Genomic DNA, 17,111 nt, shown 5'->3' on the forward strand with positions numbered 1-17,111 from the left:
TTCCAAAGTACCATTATTCAAGATGGCTGCACCCAGTGTATCCACCACGTGATGCAGGTCTAGTTCATATCGCCACCACCAGAGGGCTCTATCGTGACATCACCTGAACCGTTCTGGGGTGGGGGAAATGGCAGGATCCAATACCTGCCCTTAATCGAGTCACATGTTAGACTTTGGCCAATAGGATTGAAGTATCCAGTGACATCACTGTAGGAGATATAGGTTAAGCTCAGCAGCTCCAGGGCCTCAGTCTTGGTCAGTCAGCAGGAGAAGAAGAAGAAGAAGAAGAACCATGAAGCGCCAGCAGCAGCAGAAGCAGCAGTCGAACTCCAGCGCAGTCATGCAGAATAGGGTTAAACGGAGAAGTATCATACTTCACATAATTCTATCTCGCTGGTTAGCCTTAGTATTTTTCAAAGTTTTCACATATTGGCTCATATCTAATGCTTCATAGTCTTTGTTCAGCAGGGTCGAGCGCCAAGATGCCCGTCAGGACCAGCATCAGCCTCGACCGCCATCTCGTCGAGACCTACAGAAACGGCACCCTTCCCGTCCTATCCAGTAGCGACCATGTGGGATCCTGTAGCCCACAGATCCCACTTGTTGGAGCAGGACAAGGAGTTGCTGCTCTCCATCCCATTCAGCAACTTGTGTGATGAGGAAACACGACCTGCACACGACACATTGCATGCTGCCGCTAGCGGTGTTAAACAGCAACTAGATGGAGGTCAGTACTGGGCGCTAACATATGACTCATCCCAGTCGAACATTCCTGTGTTAGTGTATCCACAGAGTTTAAATACTGTAGATAAAAAGAATATGTCGAGTGTAGCCGCGCTCGTCACCACCACGTACAATTTAATCCCCAGTGGATCCAAACGTGTGAACATTGTTATAGACGTGCATCATGTCTGGGGGATTCAAGCTATAATGGAGATTGAAAATGTTTCCAAATGTATTAAAGTGCGAATTTCCGAGTTCGACTGGGATGAGATGTGCGGTGCAGAGCACTACATCAACCAGCAAATGACCACCGAATATAATCCATTTCCTTCTCCCCCAGACATTCGTCTTACTGATGCTACACTTTCTATTACTACGTTATATGATGACTGTGCCTTATGCGTGAGTCAGTTATGAAGTTATACGATCTAGACTCTGCCATATGGCTTGCGCTGGAGAGACTCAATCGATGGTTGCCTAGCATAGAGGCCGCACACAATGATGTTGTTAACTCCCTACGTGTGAATAGCATACATATTGACGATCTTAAGCAGCACCTTTGTTCGCACATGACCGCTAAATCTAAAGACAAGCAGATGAAATGCGTGTATCAAAAACCAGAGTACTGCGAGTCACCTACTGGCTTGAGTGAGATACATGCTGGATTTATTGCCAACCAAAAAGCATTATTTATTAGATATTGTACAGGTGCTAAGAAGATACATACCAATTCTAATGATAGCCTTGAAATACTACATCCAATGTACGATTTTTGAATAAATAATTTATGTCTAATGTCAACTCGTGTATGTGTTTTATTTCACACCACTTCCTCAATATAACCAAAGTATTACAATAATTTTTTTCAATGCTATACCAGTTACTGATATTATTATCATGTTACTCTTCATGAGTAAAATATATACTTCTTTTCTACGTGTAGTCAATATAGCTCAATCGGTGAACTGATTGAACCATAGTGGCTACACACAAATACTATTATTATTATTATTATTATCCTTTCAAGTCTATTTTGTATATATATGCCAACTACATATCTGTACCTGACGCATTTAATATGATGGCGGGCTGGATGAAGCAACCTCGCCCCAAGGGCTTTGTTGTCGGTGACTGGTCTTGTGAAGATTCAAGTGAAGAGCTGAAGAAGAAGAACAAGAAGAACGGAATTCTCCCTCCCGATAATGTACGAGCAATTATTGTAGACCCATCCGATTGCGGGACGACTAGGAGACGGTAGTTCGAGAAGTGCACAAGCCAGCACGCAAAACATACCCTCGCAGACATGTTACGATTAAAGGGTTGGATGACTTGTGGCAAGCTGATCTTGTAGATGTGCAGCAATATTCACATGTCAATAATGGTTTCAAATACATTTTAATGGTTATTGATACATACTCCAAATTTGCCTGTGCATTACCCGTCAAAACAAAAAACAGTCGAAATGTGGCTCATGTTCTTGAGCGTTTGCTACAGACAGGAACGAATCGATGCCCAGAGAACCTCCAAAACGATCATGGTCGGGAGTTCTACAATAGGTATTTCAAGACAGTGATGCAACGATACGGTGTACATCACTACTCGGCATTCACTCACCTGAAGGCGAGTATCGTGGAGCGTCTCAACAGAACAATAAAAGGTCGAAAGTGGATGCGTTTTAACCTTCGCGGCTCATACAAATGGTCGGATATCCTCCCAGAAATAATTTCTCAACATAATAGAACCAAATATAGCACAATAAAAATTAGTCCAATTGATGGTCGTGATAATGGACTCATGGATACCGTGTACTTTTGCATTAAGATACTCGATCCACGCAAACAGAAATTTAATGTAGGTGATTTGGTACTTATCTAAAAACACAAGACCGCATTTGAAAAATCATACCTACCGAACTGGTCAACTGAGATATTTACAGTTTCAAAAGTTCAACGAACGAATCCTAGAACTTATACAGGGTGTTACAAAAAGGTACGGCCAAACTTTCAGGAAACATTCCTCACACACAAAGAAAGAAAATATGTTATGTGGACATGTGTCCGGAAACGCTTAATTTCCATGTTAGAGCTCATTTTATTACTTCTCTTCAAATCACATTAATCATGGAATGGAAACACACAGCAACAGAACGTACCAGCGTGACTTCAAACACTTTGTTACAGGAAATGTTCCAAATGTCCTCCGTTAGCGAGGATACATGCATCCACCCGCCGTCGCATGGAATCCCTGATGCGCTGATGCAGCCCTGGAGAATGGCGTATTGTATCACAACCGTCCACAATACGAGCACGAAGACTCTCTACATTTGGTACCGGGGTTGCGTAGACAAGAGCATTCAAATGCCCCCATAAATGAAAGTCAAGAGGGTTGAGGTCAGGAGAGCGTGGAGGCCATGGAATTGGTCCGCCTCTACCAATCCATCGGTCACCGAATCTGTTGTTGAGAAGCGTACGAACACTTCGACTGAAATGTACAGGAGCTCCATCGTGCACGAACCACATGTTGTGTCGTACTTGTAAAGGCACATGTTCTAGCAGCACAGGTAGAGTATCCCGTATGAAATCATGATAACGTGCTCCATTGAGCGTAGGTGGAAGAACATGGGGCCCAATCGAGACATCACCAACAATGCCTGCACAAACGTTCACATAAAATCTGTGTTGATGACGTGATTGCACAATTGCGTACGGATTCTCGTCAGCCCACACATGTTGATTGTGAAAATTTACAATTTGATCATGTTGGAATGAAGCCTCATCCGTAAAGAGAACATTTGCACTGAAATGAGAATTGACACATTGTTGGATGAACCATTCGCAGAAGTGTACCCGTGGAGGCCAATCAGCTGCTGATAGTGCCTGCACACGCTGTACATGGTACGGAAACAACTGGTTCTCCCGTAGCACTCTCCATACAGTGACGTGGTCAACGTTATCTTGTACAGCAGCAACCTCTCTGACGCTGACATTAGGGTTATCGTCAACTGCACGAAGAATTGCCTCGTCCATTGCAGGTGTCCTCGTCGTTCTAGGTCTTCCCCAGTCGGGAGTCATAGGCTGGAATGTTCCGTGCTCCCTAAGACGCCGATCAATTGCTTCGACGTCTTCCTGTCGGGACACCTTCGTTCTGGAAATCTGTCTCGATACAAACGTACCGCACCACGGCTATTGCCCCGTGCTAATCCATACATCAAATGGGCATCTGCCAACTCCGCATTTGTAAACGACTGCAAAACCACGTTCGTGATGAACACTAACCTGTTGATGCTACGTACTGATGTGCTTGATGCTAGTATTGTAGAGCAATGAGTCGCACGTCAACACAAGCACCGAAGTCAACATTACCTTCCTTCGATTGGGCCAACTGGCGGTGAATCGAGGAATTACAGTACATACTGACGAAACTAAAATGAGCTCTAACATGGAAATTAAGCGTTTCCGGACATATGTCCACATACAACCTTTGCTTTATTTGTGTGTGAGGAATGTTTCCTGAAAGTTTGGCCGTCCCTTTTTGTAACATCCTGTATACTGAAGGACAGTAAAGGTGAAGAAATTGCGGTCTCATTCTACACTGAGGAGATGCAGAAAAGCTCAGAACCAGAGTTTTTTTTTTCCTCGTGTAGAGAGTCCTCAGACGACGGGGAAGCTAGGCACTAGTCAAATGGCTTGGTTTTCCTGCTACACAAAAAAGTTGAATTGATGCCGGCGATTTGCTATGTAATGGCCGTGCATTGTCAACAACCACCACAGTAGCGTAACATGCGCGCTAGAAGACACATTAGAGGAGGGGGTGATGTTCTAGACAAACTGCCTGTGGAATTACACATCCCCGGGTATAACTACTGTGGGCCTGGGACAAAGCTTCAGAAACGTTTGGCGCGAGGCGTTGAAGGAGTCAATCTGCTCGATGAAGCGTGTATGAAACACGACATTGCATACGCTGCAAATAAAGATCTGTCAAGTCGTCACATTGCAGACAGGATTTTAGCTGATAAGGCTAAGGCAATATGGAGGAGAAAGGATATTGGTATGGGTCAACGCATAGTAGCATTTGCAGTTGATAAAACCATTCGTGGAAAAATTAAGTTGGTTTTAGGAGTTATGAACGCTGCACGTTACGCACTAAACAAGAACAAGAACAAGAAGGGCTGTTTGTATGTATGCAGTTAAAAACGCAAATAATCGGAAAGATGCCCAAAGAAGAATAGGATCCGTGAAAGCACCTCGTGTTCTACCAATACCCAAGATATCCGGTGGTTTTATTCCTTTTCTAATCTACATCTACATTTATACTCCGCAAGCCACCAAACGGTGTTTGGCGGAGGGCACCTTACGTCCACTGTCATTACCTCCCTTTTCTGTTCCACTCGCGTATGGTTCGCGTTAAGAACGACTGTCGGAAAGCCTCCGTGCGCGCTCGAATCTCTCTAATTTTACATTTGTGATCTCCTCGGGAGGTATAAGTAGGGGGAAGCATTATATTCGATACCTCATCCAGAAACGCACCCTCTCGAAACCTGGCGAGCAAGCTACACCGCGATGCAGAGCGCCTCTCTTGCAGAGTCTGCCACTTGAGTTTGCTAAACATCTCCGTAACGCTATCACGGTTACCAAATAACCCTGTGGCGAAACGCGCCGTTCTTCTTTGGATCTTATCTATCTCCTCCGTCAACCCGATCTGGTACGGATCCCACACTGATGAGCAATACTCAAGTATAGGTCGAACGAGTGTTTTGTAAGCCACCTCCTTTGTTGATGGACTAAATTTCCTAAGGACTCTCCCAATGAATCTCAACCTGGTACCCGCCTTACCAACAATTAATTTTATATGATCATTCCACATCAAATCGTTCCGTACGCATACTCCCAGATATTTTACAGAAGTAATTGCTACCAGTGTTTGTTCCGCTATCATATAATTATACAATAAAGGATCCTTCTTTCTATGTATTCACAATACATTACATTTGTCTATGTTAAGGATCAGTTGCCACTCCCTGCACCAAGTGCCTATCTGCTGCAGATCTTCCTGCATTTCGCTACAATTTTCTAATGCTGCAACTTCTCTGTATACTACAGCATCATCTTCGAAAAGCCGCACGGAACTTCCGACACTATCTACTAGGTGATTTATATATTTTTTGAAAAGAAATGGTCCCATAACACTCCCCTGTGGCAGGCCAGAGGTTACTTTAACGTCTGTAGACGTCTCTCCATTGATAACAACATGCTGTGTTCTGTTTGCTAAAAACTCTTCAATCCAGCCACACAGCTGGTCTGATATTCCGTAGGCTCTTACTTTGTTTATCAGGCGACAGTGCGGAACTGTATCGAACGCCTTCCGGAAGTCAAGGAATCCTGGCCCTCTCCTGGCTCTCGACGGTAGGCTCCCTCGCCGGCGGTGCCCGCAGCTATTGCTCGAACGGTCAAGAACGCGCAAAACCCTCAAGTGCAGTTAGAAGAGGCGAGAAGACATAATCGCATGATGGAAGGCGCAGCCCTCGGAAAAGGACTATACTTGAAACCGTACAGGAAAGGCCTTGGTCTATTCATAAATAAAGCAAAGCACATTAGCGGTCCTACCAGATCGACCACTCACAAATACAGACATTCTTAATTTTGTTAGAGATAAATTCAAGATACCAAGATTCCGTGGTGTCTTTATGCGGGATACATTACCAAGGACTATGTGGAAAACTGGTGAATGCGGTATTGTGAATTTAAATGTTGCTGGAGGTCTGACACCCACTGGGTGGCATACGTCAAGAAACTCTTCAATCCAGCCACACAGCTGGTCTGATATTCCGTAGGCTCTTACTTTGTTTATCAGGCGACAGTATACTGTCTACTCTTTCGACTCATTTGGTGACCTGCAGCCACCAAAGGAATTACAACGATACTTCACTCACAGAAGACACGTGCTCTATAACTATCGACGCTATCAGGACTTTAATACACACCTCTGAGGACATCTATGCACCATGTTTCTCTTGACGTTCACAAAGAAGAAGAAGCACGCTATATAAGGAGGAGCTTTAATCATTCATTCATCAGTTGAAATTCAGATGCAATGTCGTACACTTTGACCTTAAAATGACGATCATCTGTATTGCGTGCAACTTACTTCCCGCCAATTGATTTGAGCGCTGGTCAATGGAGTGTTGCATTGATTGGACTGGAGACGTACAAGAGTATCCCGAATATAACCGAGACTAACAATAAACTGCATCTCGATATTAATGGTGAAAAAGATATTCTGGAAATAGAACCCGGTGCATACCATATCGACTATTTAATCGAAGTCTTAAAACAGTCCAGAAAAGGTATTGAACTACGTGCAAACATCAATACACTTAAATCTGAAATAAGAACTGTAAATGCAACTATTGACTTTAACCAGAAAGGATCAATAGGACGCCTGCTGGGATTCACAAAAGGGCAGATTTTGAAGAAGAATCCAAGTAAATTTACAAGTACAATCAGACAGTGGACATACTCGCAGTCGGCACGATACGTGTCGAGTGTAATATTGCAACGAGCTCCTATCTCAACGATAGTCTCATTCAGACTATTGACGGATTCTTCCCCTCAGTTGCAACGGGGTATAAGACTGTTGAGACCCCTGCCAATGCAATGTAACTTCTGGTGACAGCTCAGACATTGAACTATTTGGAGCTGAGTATTGTGGACCAGAATAATCAACTTGTTGACTTTCGCGGTGAGGAAATCATTGTATGATTACACCTAAGACAGGATGGGAGTACGGTATAAAACAGTTGCATGCAATCCACCGCGCAGCAAAGTGATAACACCTGCGAACTATGAGTTCCTTAAATCGGTTGGTCTGAAGCCGTGCAATGACGTCATCACTCAATATAACCAGTCCAGTAGAGTATGATGAGAGAATTATACGTCAGGAATACTTCTCTCATAAACCTTATGCTTCAACCACGTTTAACAAGAATGATGAAATCTGGATTGTCATCCAACACCAAGACGCACTCACGCTTCCATGCAAGAGTTTCATATATCTAAAGGGGCCATTCAAGAAAACTGACAGCAGCGATACAGTGGGATCCAAGCTGACAAGGAATGCTTTAGCATTCCTCTTCCAAGAGATACGCTATGAACTCAATGCCTCTGAGATCGACCATACACGCAATGTAGGCATAACATCAACCCTTAAAATATATGTCTCGGCATCACCAGCAGATTTGCGTAGTTTAGAGAATGCAGGATGGTTCATTGACGAGCTAGAAGATAGAGCAGTTGAAGAGTACAGGCGATTTATTGCATGCATACCTCTAAAAATGCTTATGGGATACTTTGAGGACATGAGGCAGATTATTATGAATGGTAAACAAGAACTCATTCTGGTGTGGAGTGCGACGGACAATAACTCATACATTCAAGGAGCTCAAGAGGAGAATATGGTCACAATCAACAAGATAATATGGAAAATGCCTCTCATCAGTGTATCCGACGAGGAGCATTTGAAGCTTTTAAAATTCCTGAATTCAGGTACATTTCTGCCACTGACATTCCACTCATGGGAGATTTTCGAGTACCCAGTGTTACCGACAGCGAGCAGACAAACATGGTCTATTAAGACCTCCAGTCATCTAGAGGCACCCAGATTCATCATACTCGCGTTTCATACTGATAGAAGAGGTAATACAGGAAATGATTCCACCGTGTTTGATAACTGCAAGTTAACTAATGCCCAAGTCTACCTCAATTCAGAATTCTCTACATATGACAATCTATATCTGCTGTGGAACCAAAATGTAAACAGCCTAGCGTATGACATGTATGCAATGTTTCGCCCTTATTACCATGAAATTGCTGAAGGAGAGGGAGGGGGCTGTCTACTCGGTCCATGTAAGTTCAAAGAGCTTTCACCGTTCATTGTAATAGACTGCTCTAAACAGACAGATAATTAAGTCTGGACCAATAGATGTGCGAATCGAATTTGAATCATCGACAAATTTCCCAGAACACACTGCCGCATATGCTTTAGTTCTACACGATCATGTAATCAACTACTGTCCACTCACAGGTGTTGTGCAGCGAGCTCTATAAATGAATAAGTACTGTCCCGTACATAGTTCATTTGATGATGGGTTGTCACGCAGTGAACATCATTGCAGACATTCAAGGATTCTATGACTGTGAGCGTTGAGAGTTCATATTTAAAGATGTTGCATTTGTAGCGTACATATAAGATGCTGGAATAATAGAGGCATTCGCTGCAAATATTGAATCACCAAGACCATTCAAGCATGTGATGTGCTCTAAAACACGGAAGAGTGCAAAATGGTTAACTCATTTCCACCATTGAATTCATTGGGATGATCCTGGCATACCCTATAAAGATGTGGTGACCGCACTTAAATTATTCGATCACATGGACACCATCATTTATGTGAAGGGAAAGGACAAAATCTCCTGGATGCGACAAATATTTAAATTTGCTTTTATTCAAGACCTGGAATTCTATGGCTGCCCACCTATCCATCGAATCAAGAACATTTATCAAAAAAGTGCTGTTGAGAGGTGGCATGAGCCCCCTCTCATATTTCTATCTTTCGATTTTCCTCTCTAATTGCATGCAGTGAAAAGTTGCTATTCCTTCACACGCGGACTTCCCACGCAGCGTCTTTCGTCACCCAGGTGGTCCGGTGACAGGCGGGCTCTGCTGATCTTGAAAGGGTAAGCCGACGGGTGTGAGGGAGTCGAGTGAATGCTTTCCAGACCCCAACATTGTCAAAAGACACGCCCGGAGGGGCCTGAAGTAGCGGCTGGGCTAGAGGTTCCGTTACTTCACAGAAACTTAGCGAAAACACTTTCTGGCTGGCTACCAGCGAGGCGTGGGAATTACTTGTGTTCCCAAGCAGCCTTGGCGCGCAAATTCCCGCGTTTTCTGCCATATAGTAACTGTGATTGGCTTGCTCAGGGCATAGCTCCGTGACGTAGCAAAATCGGCGCAGAAATTGGCGCCAAGACTCTCCATTGGTGGAATGGTAGTGCTCCGGCAATAGAGTGGAATTTTCCGCCGGTTTTAGAGTTGCTGATTGGAACGTTTAACCACAGCCACTGTCGTGGGGGCGGGAATGTTCTGTGTTCAGTTTGTACGGGTGCTCTTGTGGGGAGTCGGCTCTCGCCTTTCGGTCGGGGTAGGTAACAAGACTGAGCTCTCGCTGCTCTGGACAGCCTGCCTTCCGTTGGCTGTCTAATACACTTTTATTTAATTGTAACTGTTTGACGAAGTTGCTGAAGTTTCGACTTCAACGTAACTTTCCGAGTACAGTTGGCAATTGAGCGTTCTGCGTACAAGCGGCCTATGTTGTCTGTCTAGAGCAGTTTTGGCTAAAGTTGACTGTATCAGAGTTAAAGTGTGACTTCGCTTGTTAAAAATCAATCACTGTATCGTCAGTGATTGTGTGGCGAGCCTTCTTCGTCTCCCTCAGAGGCGCATTTGTATTGCTAGGAACTCTTTAGTCTGGAACAACCAAACTAGGATAATTTGTTTCGGACTATACTCGCGACATTATCATCACCATGACGGGATGTCGAAGCAACCAGCCATCGCCTCCAGTACGCCAGATCGTGTTCTGGCTGTTAAGAAGACAGTTTGGTAATGTATGTCCGCAGCACCAGCAGATAGGGATTTTCCTAGGTGATAATCAGAGCTCAGCAGAGCGCGCCTGTTCGTCTTTTTCTAACTTTGTTCTGTCTTGGGTAGCAGCAATTAATCTTGGGTTGGCTGTGTATTTTTCTCTTAAGATTTGAGTTGCAAGGAATTGGGTCCACATACCACTTCGTCAAAAATGTCACAATCTAGTTTAGGGACAGCTTCACCTTCACAGCATTTATTTGAGTATCCAATTTGAGCCAATTTGATGTATTGTAAATGTTTCATGTGTTTTTGTTTATTATTTTGAGTTATAATAAATCATATTGTTATTTTGGACAGAACTTTCATTCTGTTAATCGGTAGAGCAAACCTTTCATTTCTCACTACGTTACTGAAACTTTCCTTTATTTAATTAATGTCTATCAAACTAAATTATTGCAGGTGCCAAACTCTTTTCTACTCTACTTGCAGGGTCGATTACAGTCAGTTCGCATTTCTTTTTAATCCATGTGCAACAGCAAAAGTCGGAGTTAGAATAGGGGTGGGGGGGGGGGGCTTAGAGCATCATTTATATATGAAGATTCTCCAAGAATTTAGTGTTAAATACACTGCTAGCCCTGGCACCTCGCACTATTGTATCTGCATATGAGAATGTAAAATTACATTTAAGTTGGATAAGAAATAAATAATTTTTATTCACACATACGAATACCTGTTTTCTTTCTGTGACAGCCACGTCTGTAGCAAGTAAATTCATTCGTTATACTGTACCCGAGACGTATTCTACTGGAACTGTCTGAGGCGCATACCTCAGCCTTTGAGCACAGTTTCACCTGATGAGTAACGCTATCGGCGTCATTAATAGATGAGCTTTCACCTCACCTGCATGGAAGCCACTCAAAGCGACAGCTCAGATGCGATGCGTCATGTACCAGCCATGTGTGCGTGACTACCGCCGGACCTGAAAGTGACAGCTCAGGGGCGATTCTTGCACGGGATCATCGCCGCCGGACGTAGTCCAACGCGTGTCATTCAGAAATCATTGTTTTAACGCAACATACTTTATAGGTATGTGCAGTGCAATGTGGATGTACCCACACATTGTACGCAAATACATTTATCATGTTTTAATAAAAAGAATGATGATTGAGGCTTGAAATAATAACATTGGAAAATTTTGCAATAAAATAAGTTAATTTATTATTGAATTCAGAATTTTTTTAACAGTGTTTGCGAAATATCAATTTAGAGAAACATCATTCAGTTTTCATATTATAACAGTTTACATTTACATGATTGAGATTTACATCTTTTTGATGAAAAATATTAATATTCTGATGTTTGCAGATACGTGCTTCAGATTTTACATTACTGAGAAATATGAGCATTCTGCTCAGATAAATGATTGTCACTACATATATATGTATATAAGTTTACAACTACTGCAGAGGTACTACAAGCTAATTACACTATCTTACACCGTAAATACTATCGCTAGTGAAGTTCCTCCCAAAAAAGAAAAGACTTTTAACTGAAGGCGAACTTATTTCTTTGAAATGGATGGCTCTAAAACATTTTCCACTACCACAAGCGAGTGAACATATATATTTCTTTGAAGTCGATGGCTCTAAACATCTCCCACTAGAACAAGCAAGTGAACATATATAAAGAATTTAATTGGGTGGAACTAACATAGTTAAAACTAGTTCTGACTGGAAGGCTAGCGGTAGGTGAAACTTACAACTAAAATCTAATCTATAATCACTCACACGGAAACACATATGAAGTGCCAAAAGTTGTTTTTTTCTTCATACAGGCACAAGTGAAGTGCGAAAACTTGCTTTTTGTTTATATATCAACTAGTAATAAAAGTTGAAAAATATTTACACACATACAGTTTTTTCCTTAATACTTTTTCAGTTTTAGATTTTTTTCGTTTTTATGATTTTCTTTGGTAAAATAATGAATGTATATTTACACAGACATACACTTAACACAGGCTCCCACACTCATTCGCACATTCAGACATACACGGAAGCATGCAGACTGATATACACCACACAACACACTCATCCAATATTTACACTATGATAAAAGAGCCATACTATTTCCATGCATAACTCCCATTCACTGCATTCACACGCTCATTCCCTCTCTATCAATCAACCAGAGTCCTCCACCCCTACTTTCGTTTCAAGTAAATAGAGTGAGTATGGGAGGGTTTCCACCCCATCCTCACAAATGACTCTTTTATCGTCATGAGGAGACAATCCTACTTTACACTGCAGCACAGTGTACACGTCGTGACCTCGTGATAGAATTCTAGTTTGCTGAATCAAGTGTGGATGAGCGCCTTGAACGCTGCGACCATACAGCCACTGCAAATAGTCTTCGACTGTAAGAGCATGAGATGCCATGTGTCTAACACCTTTTGCCCACCTCTGAGTGCCCCCGTCCATTGTATGATATGCATACATTTTGGACCTCAATCCCACAAACTCTACAATCGGTAAACCATTCGACTCGTCTTTCATGAGACTGATAACTTTCTTGTTCTGAGGAACAATACCATAAGGATTATCGGCCCCATAAGAAGACGTGTCGAATTCTTTACCATTGCACCTAATTACTTCATATTGATCACAGTTCTTGATCCAGTGGATAAAGCTGTCTGTATCCATATAAAGTAACTTTGGTTCTACGAAATGAGGTTTCGAAAACTCATAGTAGAATCAGTACGTGTAGAATTTGGAGATATCCAGTAGGCACACCCCCAAATGGATAGGCTTCATAAACTATACTGCAGTCTTCGACATCTCCACAGCAACAAAGTTTTCTTTGAAGATTGTGGCACACTTAAAATTTGACCTGGCGATACACTTTCTCACGCCATAACGCCCTTCCCATGCGGTTCTAATCACAATATCGCGTTCATTTCTTACATTCTGCATAGTTTTCCCGAAAATGGAATTATTCATTAACTTATAAAAGTCTTTTTGAAAATCATTACTCGCGACCGCCCTCTTTTCGGTATTTAGTTCAATATACTCCTTCAACCAGGGGGATTGCTTGAAGGAGATTGCCCGGGTGACTCTAACAAGCTTCATCCCTAATCTAAGGCACTGCTCGAAGTTACCATAATGAATAATGTACCTCTGCTTATCTCCAACAGTTTAGGGATGGTGCTTCCTCGCGGAATTTATGTCTCTGGACGTAATGGCAATGTCTGCCTCAAGCACATACCCTACATCAGAATCAACCGCAAGACCCATTATTTGTCCATCTAATCCCTTCAATTCGTTTTCGGGCACCCATCGAAACACACCAACCAGCAGTGGCTGCATCATGGCGTGCCCGTATAAGTTGTTCACGTCTAAGTACAAAATGCAACTAGAATCAAGGGATGCGTAGAACTCGACACCCGTCTGCGAGTTATTTGCCTTGGCGTGCCTGTGAACACATTGACAAAGTCCTCCACGGATCCCTCGCTCAAAAAATAGAAGCATTGCAGCATCAGTCAAAAGTTCAATGCTGCGCCCTGTTTTTTTGAGCATAGCGTCCCAGGACAACCCAGGTGCCGTGTAATAAAAGGCAGGGTCCAGAGAGTACGTGGTCATACATACACTCCGGAACTTTTCGAAAACATCTGGGAGCAAATGCATGTCCGTGTCCATGTATAACCTTGAATATTCTCCCAAAATGGTGATGTTGAATTCCCGCCAGACATTCACGGCATACTCATAATCTGCTGTAGTTATGGCATCGCCTGTGAGAGTACTGGTAAATGCAGATATGTCAGGAAGCCTGGTTTCATTGAGTTTCGCGACACTATCAACATACTCGTATGGGAAAACTCCTTTCCTAGTCGCAAGTTGGAACTTTTTCTCGTCGGGAAATGCAGATCGAGAGATATGCATATCATTCCAAGGTAAAGTCTCAACCAGTTTCTGGAGTGAAGTCTGCATAAAGCGTAAAGGGTCAAGGAAGACGAGTGTGATTTATGGCGTCATTCATTTTGAAAAAGAAATGCACTTCTCAACACTTTCAGGGAGGACACTGACCTGATCGTTCTTCTTACCGAAATTAGCCAAGTGCTCAACGAGAAAATGAGCGTCAATGCCCGCTCAAATTTTGAAAAAAGACGGGTATGTGTCTAGGTAACTGATTCTTCAAATTGCATTCATTGTGAGCTGCACTGCGGAACTTACCCATACGATGACAATGGTCTCTACAAGGAGTTTCCGCTTTTCTATCTAAGGTCAGCCCGCAAATATGACAATTAACCACCTTTTTACACATTTCATCATTTTCCTTTGATTTGGTCATGGGAATGTTGGTGCTGTAGAGCCTGTCAACTTCCCATGAGAGTTTTTCAAGCTCAGTGGGAAGCCAAACACCTGGATCGTTCCCTACATAAGACTGGTAGCGGTTAAGTTTAGAATCATATGCACATACAACTTGGAACGCTGCCGCATAAGGTACGTGTTTTTGTGTGAAATTTGTGTCTGAGTCTAAGGGGTACCCTTCACAGTGCGTAATAGGGGCCGGCAGACATTCAAAGTGGGCGTACACTACAAAAGGACATCGCTGCTGGTGGTGAGCATTTTGAAATTTAATGAAGTTATTTTTCTCAGTAGGCATAATCACACGTACCGCATCCTTGGGTGAACAATCTATTAGATGTATCGCTAATAACTCTTCAGATGAAAAATAATTTAAATATCTTAAACAAATATGCTTTTTACGGCAATTTTTTGATAGTTGGGTGGGAAGGAGTGGGGACATGTCTTTGATCCAGATGCAGTTATAATTATCACCTTCAGAGAAGAGAAGCATGTTTACATGCAACTCTCGCTCACCTGCAAATTTTCAGAAATGGAGGGGACCGACTACGGTGTGCTTGTCTCCCTCACCTGACTTGCTTTTCTTCTTCTTCTCCAGGCCATAAACGTGAACCTATATTTCGGCATTTTAAGCCTCAAACTTATATATGTCCTTGATCTTTACAGGGAACTCAATACCATCAAAGTTATACTGTCTCTTAATATCTTTGACTTTGTAACTGCCAGGATGCTCGCGATGATCTCTGTGCCAGCTGGTGTGGCCAGCGGTTCTAGGCACTTCAGTCTGGAACCGCGCCACTGCTACGGTCGCAGGTTCGAATCCTGCCTCAGGCATGGATGTGTGTGATGTCCTTAGGTTAGTTAGGTTTAAGTAGTTCTAAGTTCTAGGGGACTGATGACCTCAGATGTTAAGTCCCATAGCGCTCAGAGCCCTTTGAACCATGATCTCTGTAATGGTACTTTCCCTCGCAGGCCAGGACTAACCATGCAAAAAAAGCATTATCATACTGATTTTCGACATTAATGCACGCATGCTTATTAGCCATATCTTTAGGGAGTTTAATATAACTGGACCCTCCATTTATTGGATCATAGACACGTATATTGATGTCGAGGTGTGGTATACAGCTGAGCACTTTAGCAGACCCATGTACTTCCATCTCGGAAAATCGGGCCATAATCGCTCAGCAATGGATGTGCTTGGAGAAATAATGCCATTATCACCCCATATATAGTGCAGAGTCGTTGTCTCTGCGTCACCTCGATGTTCAGGGGGGGTGAATCAATTCGCAGCATAATACTACACTGCATTTAACGCCGTTAAATCTCGGATCTTATAGGACTTTGAGGAGCTTGGTCTCCAAGGGAGGGAGACATGCCTCTAAAAACCCGACAGGGTTGCAGTACCTCCCTCCTGGATTCTCAATTCTAGTGAACGAGATGCGCCCCTCAAAAGCCTTAGCAACTGCTGAGTATTCTAGGGGGGGGTCATTACATCTTTATTCTGATCCAAATCACTATCAATAAGATGGGGGGAGCACTACTGCTAGCCACAGGATAATCACTGTTACCATTGCTACTACTACTAGAACTAGGGGTCCAGCTGGTCGAAGATGGGGTTGGCGTGGGGCATCATCTACAAGGAGGGGTATGTGGGTGGGCGCACAAACCTTGCGCTGGCTGGAGCAACAGGGCTGCGGCAACGGCCCCCGTGGTGTGTTGCTCCTGCTACCAACTGGTGGGGTGAGAGACTGTTGCATTGGTTGTTATTCTTTTTCTTCGTGGCCCACCGGTTCAGTTGCCCAGGGGAGCCAGAGGGCCTGGGCTGGTGGGGAGGGGAGGAGGAGGGGGGTGGTAGTGCTGGTGCGGCTTCTGGTGCTGCCACCTCTCATGCAGCTCTGATAGGGGCTACACAGGGTGCCGCATATCTCTGCGGTTGTGTGCCCCCGATTCCCGCCCCCGCAACCACCGCTCTAGATATACGGCCCACTCTGTGTAATGTACCTGTAACATAAATAAGAAAAAAATAAGTTTAATGATGTAGATTTAAAAGAGCAATAAATAATAAGACTAAATAAGGGTAATTATTTTGTCTAGTCATAATGTTCAAAAGTATTCACCTTCTCCACACTGGATCCATGGTTTGAGCAACTCATTGCCACATCCAACCACATCTCCCACCCACTCAGGCAGATCGATCCCTCCTCCTCCTCTAAAAGCTCCATAATTTGATGGTTTTCTGGAGTGGCCTCCATTTGTCCCCCACCTTGCACACTACCCTCTGTGCTCCCCTCCCTATCTTTGGAACCATGATCAGCCAGAAAGAAAAGCAAAGAATACGTTTAAGAAAGCTCAGTCTAGACACTTGGAAATTGAGTATATATATAT

Source organism: Schistocerca serialis, chromosome 3 (assembly GCF_023864345.2).
Source record: "Schistocerca serialis cubense isolate TAMUIC-IGC-003099 chromosome 3, iqSchSeri2.2, whole genome shotgun sequence".
Lineage (NCBI taxonomy): Eukaryota > Metazoa > Arthropoda > Insecta > Orthoptera > Acrididae > Schistocerca > Schistocerca serialis.